Below are 8,337 nucleotides of genomic sequence, written 5' to 3' on the forward strand. Positions count from 1 at the left end.
AAATCTAAAATAAGAATAATTTGTCTTGAAACCACCAGAGAGGAATAAGTTACATTCAATTTCTTTTTAAAAAGTATTTTATTTGCTTATTTTTAGAGAGAGGGGAAGGGAAGGAGAAAGAGTGGTAGAGAAATATCAACGTGTGGTTGCCTCTCATGTGCCCTTTACTGGGGACCTGGCCTACAACCCAGGCATGTGCCCTGACTGGGAATCGAACCAGCAACCCTTTGCTTCACAGGCCCGCGCTCAATACATTGAGCTACACCAGCCAGGGCACATTCAACTTCTAAGCAGAACAAAGGGACACTCATTTAGAAAGCACTTTTTTGTGTGTGTGTGAGGTTGGGAGGGTGCGGGGGTCCATTTCCAGAACTCTCAAGAGGAGAAGGAAAACACTAATCAGCACCGCACAGCTTCTGAAGCGCTCGGTCGGCCTCGGAGAACACCAGGGCGTTGAGATGGAGGCACCCAGGCTGTGGGAATCTCAGCTGTACTGAGGACAGCGAAGAAGGTTTTCATTAAACAATCGAAACCAAAAAAATGAACGCTTACTATCAATAAAATACATGCAAAGCACGTTTCCGTCTCTGCTCACTTCAGCCAGAAAAAAGTTTTCAAAGTTTTCTCAAATGTGTTAAACTTTTTTTTCCCCCATGACGATAGCAGCAAAAGATTATTTGGTGTTCAAAGCCCTTCCCGTGCTGGCCCCTGGCATGACGTGGCGTTGGAGAGGGCTTTCACAGCAGAGGGGAAGTTTGCACACAGATGTGCTTCCCCAGGACACCTCTGGTTTGCTTTTCAGGATGGTATTGAAAAGATCAAGGGATATTTATTTTTCACAGTTCAGTACAATTTCTTGTTATCTTTTGAATAATTCATATGAGTATTTGAATACGAAGTTATTTTTAAAATATTGTCTCTGATATTTTAAGTTTAATGTTTATATTTCTGTAAATGCATGTTTTACTTAAAGCTTACCTTCTTATTAATTGTTGAAGTAAAAATAAATCTGGTGATTAGTTTCAGTGATATAAAAATGTATTAGTAGTTTTGAACACAAAATGCATATATTAATTCCGTACAGTCTGTATTGCAATCACTATGTGGAAAAGAATCTCTCTCTAGGGCAAAGCCACCACACAGAGAAGTTGAGGAGACTTACCCCGAGGTCACATGGCTGGTTAATGAGTCACAGTGGATGAAGGGTACCTGACTGCAGCTCATCCCAGCTAAGTCTACACCATGTGCTCCCACCCCACACTGCCTCTGGCCCCTGAGACCCAGTCTCCCAGCTCCATGTCTTCTCCCGTCTCACTGATCCCACCCCTGTCCCCAACTTTAAAGCAGCCCCACAAGGTTGGGTCTCACTATGCTTAGAGATAATGAAACTGTAGGGCCTGATGCCCACTGTCTTTGGCCCATCAGCCTCCAGAGACCTGCAGCCACATCGGTGATGTCCCAGGGCCCAAGAAGAGGGAGAAATGGGAGTCGAGAGCCAGTAAGTCAGAGAGGCAGGGCCTGGCCTTCTGGGAGGAGGCCAGGAGCAGACCTGGGTGGATTCTGCCGTCTGCCTGTTTGTCGTGGTGCTGTGTGTCACACACCGGTTGCTCTGCGTTCAGGTGGTGCTGTATTCTCACTATTGAATGATGTGTTGCAGGAAGAGGGGCCCCTTACTCGCTGTCCAGTCCCTGTTGGCACCGTGTGTTACATGTGTCATGTGAAGGCCCAGTTCAGAACACTTTCCCAAAGAGACCCCCGCGTTGGTCCTGGTGACTCTGTTACATCCCATGGTTTTGCTCTGGGTCTGATTTCCTCACAAACATCTCCACCCTCAACTCCCAATTTGTAAGCACAGGGCCCCATTCCTGGGCAGGACGGACTGCTGGCCTTTCTGCTAATTAATGACTGCTGATTGGCCAAGGGGCACACTCATTATGCCCTGTAGAGATCAAAGCCAGGCCCAATAATCTGCTAAACGAGATGTCAGATTAGGGCATTCTTCTGGGCTATTAGAAAGATTTTTCTCCCTGGGTAAAGGCCTGTCAAGGCACATGACCCCATCACCCGGTGTGAGCTGAGCCAGAGGGCTCTGCAGGCTTTCTGCTCCTTTTCCTTTGCAGGAGGCCATTTAATGGGTCGGCCTCACCGCAGGGGCACAGGCACAATCCCTAGGAAGGTCACAAAATGTCATTTTGGGGCAGAGTCACCCCTGCCTCTTTATCCTTGGGGTTGTTAGATGATTAAGGGAAACTGTAGGATCCCTGGGTCCCTGCACTTTTAGCTGTATTATGGGCATACTGCCTCAGTTTACCTCCTGGGGCTGGGGGGTCAAGTTTTGTGTTGACCCCACACCCTCTTCTCCAGAACTAGCCCTGGACTAACACTCTTTTCAAACTAAGAGGCCCCACCCAAGCTTCTCACCCCAAGGTGGGAATGGAGCCCCAGTTTTTAGTGGTAGGGCTAATAATTATTAAGGGATGCCATTGATCAGATGCAGTGTGTGAGGCACTGTGCTAAGTGATTAAGCACTGATTTTATTACACTGTTTGAAAATACTACAAGTTAGAGATTATTAGCATCCTCTATAATAATACACGAGGGGAGTGAGGCTCAGCGATTTGTCCAGCTCACTCCAATCAGCAGCAGCCCCAGGGGTGGGTCTTGATTGGCTGAAGCCAGCTAGCATGTTGATTGGTTTAGAGACAGGCACATGACCTAATTTTGGCCAATGAGAAAGCACTAAATCACTAAACCTTAAGGGAAGTCCTGGGAAAGGAACTCTTTCTTCCTAAATAATATGGGGTGAGTATGAAAGGTCTGGAAGTGATGAAGCCCTCTCATCACAAAAGAATCTGGAGCTGTTGAAGGGAGGGGTTGCATGAGACCATGTGGGATCAACATGTTGGGTCTTTGGAACCACAGTTGGAGCTGTTGGATGGAGCTAAGCTAAATGATCGAACACATTGTCTTTATTACTTAAACCAGTTTGAACTGGGCTTCCTGGGACTTGCAAATGAAAGACTGGTATACAGCCCATGTCCCAGAGGAACTAGACCTGTGCAGTGGGTCTGGCCCCCAAAAGGCAGCCCTGGGGTGAGCCCACCTGGAAGGCTAGGAGAGTACTGAAAGCATTCATGGCAATCTGCCACTTACTGTGGTCACCACTTGTCCTGCTGGCCCCTGTCCCGGCTGCCACTTCAGCCCAGCCTGGCTGTGGCCTCTGTTTTGGTTAATACTAAGTTTGACTGCAAGAAACAGACACCTGAAGTGACAGTGGCTTAAACAAGATAAAAGGCTATTTCCTTTCTACACAACATTCTGGAGAGGGGTGTGCGCGGCTGGTGTGACGTCTCAGCCCCAGCAGAGTGTTCCTGGGTGTACCAACCTTCCCTCTGCTTACACTGATCTCCTTGGACAGGGCTTTGTCTGCCTTGGCAGTCTCTTCAAAATCACCAGGTTTTGTTTTGCTGATGCTTGCTATGCCTGTTTTCAATTTTATCCATCTCTGTCCTTATTTTCATTATTTCTTTCCTTATACTTAATTTGGGTTTACTTTATTGTTTCTCTCTTGCCTGATTTCTTGAACTGGATGTTTACCTTTTGAAGTTGAAGCTTTTACTTTTCTTATACAAGCCATAAATGGAAGTGCAATTTTCTCTTTAACATCCCTCTGGCTGCATCAAGAAATTTAGAAGTGTGGTTATGTTCTAAATATTTTCTCACTTGCATCATAATTTCTTCTTTAACACTTGAGTTATGTAGAAATAGGTTTATAAATTTATGAAATAACGTCCTAAGTGTTATTTTTGTTATTAATTTCTAATTTGTGCACAATACGCGGTCCGTTGTCATAAACGTTACAAGGGAAAAATATGAATTATACAATGAATGAGTGAAGGGTTGTATATTTATTCCTTAGACTAAGCTTGTTACTTTAAATCATTACTCACAGCGTCTCCTTGGTCTCTCAGTTATAGAGTCTTTTCCTTCATAAAACCTCTTGTGGTTCTCTTGCCCCACTAGGGAATGCTGTTTATTTCTGTCTGGCTGCCCTCAACTTTGCTTTGTCCCTGCCACTGTTAGTATGGATGTCCCTTCTCAACTACAGACTCAGTTTTCCTGGAGGACATGGACTGCGGCTTGTTCATCAGAGCATCCTCTAGAGTAGCGATGTTCAATCGGTGTGCCACGGGGATTTGTGTAACAACCTGACTCTTTAGTCGGGAGCACTGACCCTTCTCCCTTAGGTCACAGGTGGCAAACACAAGGCCCGTGGGCCAAATCCAGCCCTCCGCCTTGTTTCTACCCAGCGGGAGCCCCGAGCTCTTGCTTAACTGTTAAGGAGTAGTTAACATTTATACAGTCCTAAAATTACATTCGGCCCTTTGAAGGAGACCGTGAGGTTGGTGTGCCCCACCCCAGTGAAAATGAGTTTAACACCCCTGCTTTTGATTCTCAAAGAAAAAGATGACAACAGCCAACGCAACAATAGCTGTCTGGTGTGAATGAATCAAAATTATACCTAGTGGGTTTGGGGGGTCAGATCGGCAAAAATGTATTTTTTGGTGTACCACAGAATTTTAGAAATTAGTTTATGTGTGCCATGGAATGAGAAAGGTTGAAAATCGCTGCTCTACAGAATCAAGTACACAGTGGTCACTGAACAGAATTATTCACAATTTTAATACCTGTTGTCCAGATCTAGTACAGGCCTGGTCCCACAGGGAACCTGCAGCTTTCCCTGTTTCTCCCCCGAATATTCCAATAGCTAAGTTCCTCCAGCATTTTTGAAGTGTCTATAGACACTTCAAGATGCGCTAGCACTGGGATCAGGGTTGTCTTCATGGGGAAGTTTTGGCCATACTCCTTTTCCTGCAGTGAAATGCAAGCTTCCTCCTGAGCTACCAACCCTGGCTAACATCCTCGATTTGTGGGGAGGGGTCATTTGAGGTTTGGAATAATTTGGATGTGGCTGGGAGGAAACTGGCCTTTGCTTAGCCAATGCTCTCCTCGTGGAAGTACAGAAAGATGGTGAGAAACGCCGTTGGGAGAGACAGTCAAACAGGACATTTAAAATCACATTTGGAGTTTGCCTGTTCACCAATAAGCAAGTGCTTTGCTGTACAATTCATTCCTAAGGTGTTCCCTGAGGACCTCTCCTGGTCACACCTTGTTTCCATTACCATGGCTCCTTGAAAGCAGCACACCTGCCTCTCTTCAAAAGTAGTGAAGCACCATAATTCACCTCGAGCTGCCCCCAGGTTGTCCAGATCAGCTCCTCCGACAGTTTCACGCGATCACAGCCATCCGCAGGCCCTCATTCTGGCACATTCTGTCCAGAGAGAAAACAAAGAAATGGCCCGCCAGTTTAAGATGCCAATGGATTCGGCACACACCTCATTGGGCAGATCCATCTCTCCTGCCCGCTTCGCTGGCGGTGCTGTCTGACGCACTGTGCCCCATAAGCAGACACTTTCACACTGGGTACAAGTGGATCTGCCTGCCCTTGCCTGGTCCCTGGAAGGAAGTTCCACCTCCTGGGTCCGTATATGAGGACTTGAGGAAGCTGCAAGGTGGGGGCCTTCGCGGGGATCGTACAGTTCTCACCAGAGTTCAGCTGTTCTCCCCTTCCAGTGGGGAGGGGAAAGGAGCCCGTTCTCTTTTCCTTAAAACCAAAGGAGTGCTCACCAAGACACCCATTCTTAAACATTATCCATGTTATCTGGTGCAGAAATCATTTGCCTATATTTAAATCTCTTTTCAAAAAGATTAAAAATATCTTTTGGCCCTGGATGGTGTAGCTCAGTGGATTGAGCATGGGCCTGGGAACCAAAGGATTACGGTTCAATTCCCAGTCAGGGCACATGCCTGGGTTGTAGGCCAGTTCCCCGCAGGGGACGCACAAGAGACAACCATACATTCATATTTCTCTCCCTCTCTCCTTTCCTTTTCCTCTAAAGATAAATAAATAAAATCTTTTAAAAATATCTTTTGAAGGTGCTTGCAAATGTTTTTTAAATTTTACATTTCAAATGGGAGAATGGCATGGCTGGCCTGGCCCTGTGTGACCTGAACAGGAGCGAGGAGGACTAGAGAGAGCTGGCGGGACAGAGAGGGGGCAGCTTCTCTCCCACCATTTCGCAGGCCAGTGTTCTCGAGTCTCCAGTGGGCTGGGTGGCTACTGGACCAGGCAGCTGGCCTTAAGTCACCTGGCAGTCAGTCCCTATTCCTTTCCCCTTCCTCCTGCTCCTCCCTCACCAGCAGGCTGCCTGTCGAGTGAGAAGTGCCAGCAGCAAAAGCCCCGAGGGTTGACTGCCTTTAGTCCTTGCAGGGCCTTCTGAAGAGTCCAGACAAGCACCCACGAGAGAGCTAGCCTGTGCCTGCCAACTCCCACTGAGGGCTCCAAAGTCATTCAGCTAAACCAGTCAACAAGGCAGCCAACATGGAAAAGTATTTCATCATAAGTTGAAGATGCTTGCTCTTCTCTCTCCCCCTCTTCTGTGGGGTGAGCTGGACCCAGGAGGGGCTGGATGAACACCAGCTGAACCTAGGAGGAAGTCGGGGAAAGTGAGTGAAGGTCAGATCAGATTCCCTACTCCGTCTCAAGTAACCGGGGTCACAGTTCTCTTGGGAAAGGGAGAAAAAGAAACAAACAAATAAACAGGCAGAAAGAGTTGAGTCTTAATTAACAGAACCAGAATGCCCTAGAAACGCAAGGAAATTGAAAAGTATGGATTCAATCAAGTGACAGTTAAGGGAGCCATTAACCAATGAGAAAAGGGTTTTGTTATAGTATAGATAGGAAAGAGAGAAGAAATAAAAACATTTTTTGTGTTTATTTCCTACTAAGTCGAGAATCTTCCATAAACCAATTATATGTGTGAGTTCTTTAAGGATCGACACACACTTCTATCGATTCATAAACCCTAGACTTCATAATGGAGCCACAGAGGTGAAACCACAATGAGGAGTCAAGAATAACTTACAGCTAAACTTTAAAGGTAAACAAAGCTCCCAAAGAGAGGTTTGATTGTGGGAAAGCGATTTCTGAACCAGGAAACATGAATACAATGAGACATTTCATGGTGCGAACCCAAGCAGGATGGCCATCATTCTAGAAAAAGGCTGCAGGTGGCCAAGGTAGGCCTTGTGCTAGCCAAAGTTATAAAGGAGAACCAACTCCTAGGAGTGAAAAGGAAACACCACACAAAGAAAAGCAAAGATGCTTCTCTGCCTCTGTCTCGGTTCCCATTCTTTCCTCATCTAGCCTCCCAAACGTAATGCCTACAAAGCTGTGATTCATCTGGTCCAGTCTGGTGTTGGTTCAAAAGAACAGAGTTCAGAAGCCAAACGTTATGTCATTATAACTTCAGTTCTTTCCTCGCATTTCTCAACCGCCTTTCAAGGGGGCATTACCTAGCCCACTCTCCATTTCTCTGCCAGCCTCTGGGAGTCCCTGGGGCACAACTCTCCTTTCTCTTCTCCCCACAACTCCACCTCAAACCTACCCCACTGCCTCTCTGATCTTCCTCCCCTTTCCCGGCTCCAATTCTGTTTGTCAAAGTTCCAAAGAAACACTGTGCAGGGACGTCTTCAAGGGTGGGAAGAAGTCGCAAAGCAGTGGGCCAAAGTTCCCTTAGTGGGAAAGGGGAAGGGAAAGGCTTGGAGCAATCACTGGTTAATGAGTTTATCCCATCAATAAGTATATAGGTTCTTTGCAGCCAAATGACCCTGACAAGGACAATGTTTGACCCAGAGTGAGTCATTTAACCTCTCTGAGCTGCAGGTTTGGTTCCTGTGCCTGCCCCCTCTCACTCCGGTGGGTAGCTGGGAGGGATGAATGGATGATTCTTGAGAAAGTGTCCCCTTGAGCCCTGTGGCTAATCGCCTCTCTCTCCATCCCTGGGAAGCCAGGAGTGCAGCTACCTACAGCTTGGGAGACACAGCCCAGAACCCCAGGATTAGGGGTGTCTCCTCAGTCCCTGAATCCAGCTCCTCTGGGGCCAGGTCCCTCCCCTGTGACTCCCCGCTGTTTCCTTACAACCTGGCCCACTGTCCAGGGGCTTCTCTTATTTTCCTCAGGGGCTGGAGCAGCCGCCATTGCATCAGATTCCTAGCTACTGCGATTTGATATTCCTGGGTTGTGTGCCCGTGGTGGCCCAGGCCTTGCCATGGGAACTGCTAGAGTTCACTTTGGAGGTATGGATCGGGGGGCTGGTGGGAGACGTTCCTTCATGGACCCAGGCAGGAGGGCTTCCCTGCTCGGGCCACTGCCCCTAATCCAAGCAAACGCCCTTCCCCAGCCCAGGATAGCAGCCCTCGCCAGATTCCTTCTGC

The 8,337-nt window shown here is 47.3% G+C and overlaps 1 long non-coding RNA gene across 1 annotated transcript; it reads right to left on the reverse strand.

Moving 5' to 3' along the window:
* Nucleotides 1-4,664: 4,664 nt before the first annotated feature.
* On the reverse strand, nt 4,665-6,621 carry LOC119001299 (uncharacterized). Its single transcript, XR_005069537.1, has 2 exons — nt 6,135-6,621; nt 4,665-5,332 (listed from the first exon to the last, which is right to left on the reverse strand). It is a non-coding gene; the product is annotated as an uncharacterized LOC119001299 (long non-coding RNA).
* Between the last annotated feature and the right edge of the window lie 1,716 nt (nt 6,622-8,337).

Source organism: Sturnira hondurensis, unplaced genomic scaffold (genome assembly GCF_014824575.4).
Source record: "Sturnira hondurensis isolate 20B ecotype Veracruz unplaced genomic scaffold, ASM1482457v3 Scaffold0016663, whole genome shotgun sequence".
NCBI classification, from domain to species: Eukaryota; Metazoa; Chordata; class Mammalia; order Chiroptera; family Phyllostomidae; genus Sturnira; species Sturnira hondurensis.